Consider the following 2,461-nt stretch of genomic DNA (forward strand, 5'->3'; position numbering starts at 1 on the left):
AATGGAGAACTCCAGTGTCTCTGACGACTTTAAGGATCTGGGACTGGAACGGGATGATCTCGGGATCATTCGTTAAACTGAGAAGCTGATAGAGGGAACATATGGGTGTTAGTTTGACCCAATGTGCAGTTCACAGGAAACTGCGTGACAGTCAGGAGGATGAAATAGTTTTGAAAGCCAGGCCCAGTGCAGAGTGCCTGCTGTGGGCAATCTCCTCAATAATACGTATACCACCTTTCATACTTCTGGGTGGGAGGAAAGCGGTGCAAATGTACAATTAGAAATATGTCTGACAGGCAGGACACTGGCAATGAGATCAGATCTGTGGCTCAGAAGGCAAGAGAGGATAATACAGATTAACACGCGACTAAGGTGTTGGAGCAGGAATGATGAACTCAGACAGCTGGATCTTTGGATTCTCTTTCAAGCAAGTTGCGACCTGTGCATAAAATACGGTTTCTATGCAATCCAAGAGAAATCGTCATTCAACTATACATAGAAACACAGAAAACCTACAGCAAAATACTGGCCCTTCAGCCCACAATTCTATGCCGAACATGTCCCTAACCTAGAAATTACTAGGCTTATCTATAGCACTCTATTTTTCTAAGCTCCATCTCCAAAAGTCTTTTAAAAGTCGCTTTCGTATCTGCCTCCACCACCATTGCCGGCAGTCCATTCCACGTACCCACCTCTCTCTGAGTGAAAAACTTACCTCAGACATATCCTCTGTACCTACTCCCTTGCACCTTGATCTGTGTCCCTCTTGTGTCAAACATTTCAGCCCTGGGAAAATCTCGCGGAATGTCCATATGATCAATGCCTCTCATTATCTTGTACACCTCTGTCAGGTTACCGCTCATCCTCCGTCGCTCCAAGGAGAAAATATCGAGTTCACTCAACCTATTCTCATAAGTCATGCTCCCCAATCCAGGCAACATCCTTGTTAATCTCCTCTGCACCCGTTCTATGGCTTCGACATCCTTCTTGTAGTGAGGCAACACAGTCACGCCCTGCAGTGTAACTCTAAAACACTCTTCCCCATAAACATAACACCCTCCCTCTCCAAAACCCCTCCCCAACTCCGTCAAACACAACTTTTCTTACACAACTCACAGTTACATAGAACAAGAACATAGAATAGTACAGCACATTACAGACCCTTCGGCCCACAATGTCGTGCCGACACTCAAACACTGTGTCCCATATAACCCAACACCTTAAATTCCTCTATATACCTGTCTAGTAGCCTCTTAAATTTCACTAGTGTATCTGCCTCCACCAGTGATTCTACGCACCAACCACTCTCTGAGTGAAAGCCCTTTCTCTAATATCCCCCTTGAACTTCCCTCCTGTTACCATAAAGCCATGTCCTCTTGTACTGAGCAATAGTGCCATGGGGAAGAGGCACTGGCTATCCACTCTGTTTATTCCTCTTAATATCTTGTACACCTCTTAATCTCTGATCATAGTGCATACTTTCTAAACCAGGCAGCATCCTGTAAAAATCTCCTCTGTACCCTTTCCAATGCTTCCACATCCCTCCTATAGTGAGGCGACCAGAACTGGACACAGTACTCCAAGTGTGGCCTAACCAGAGTTTTATCCAGCTGCATCATTGCCTCGCGACTCTTAAACTCTATCCCTCGTCTTATGAAAGCTAACACCACATAAGATTTCACACTGTCTCCACTACACCACTCCCGTCTCCCTCATACATCCTCGGTTACAAGCAACCCCGTCTCTGTGACCCTGCACGCTCCTGCACATTGCACCGTCTCCATCATTCCGTGTGTTCCCTACGCCCTCCCCGTCATCGTGATACACTCCAACCTCTAAGCACTCCCTATCTACGACGCCCCCCTCCCTAGTTACCTACTCTCCCCTCTCTCTGTGTCTCTGGCAATTGTGGGGAGTATGAGGGAGAGATGACGTTTAGTATTACAGTCCCCCCTTTCCACGATATCTTGTGAGCTTCTCCAATGCTCTCTATGCACAGGCTGGTCATGTGGTTGCACACCGCTTGCATCAGAATATGCAATCGTAAGCCCTTTTCCCTGGCCTCCTCTCTCCTCCCCTTCCTTCCTCTTCTCGCAGCACACCAACTGGTCACAAAACACACACACACACCATCTCCGAGAGACACACACACAATTCGAGACCACCGGAACGCCGAAAGGCTGGGTATGGGTGAGTGGGGAGAACGGAGGAGGGAGAGGGTTGCGAACTGTTTCTGACTGCAGTAGATTGCGCTGCGATGGTGTGGGAGCTACTCCGGGACCCCAGGAATGTGTGATGGATTGTTGTGCAGGGAGCATTACTTTCTGTATGTTTCCAGGCGTGTGTGATGGGATTGTACGGAGGGAGTCTCGCTCTGTCTCTGACTCATAGTCAGACTCCGATCAGATGTAGGGAGACAGACACGTTCTGCTCCAAAGGCTGTAATTAGAACGCCACTTTT

This window comes from Hemitrygon akajei, unplaced genomic scaffold (assembly GCF_048418815.1).
Source record: "Hemitrygon akajei unplaced genomic scaffold, sHemAka1.3 Scf000071, whole genome shotgun sequence".
Classification (NCBI taxonomy): Eukaryota; Metazoa; Chordata; class Chondrichthyes; order Myliobatiformes; family Dasyatidae; genus Hemitrygon; species Hemitrygon akajei.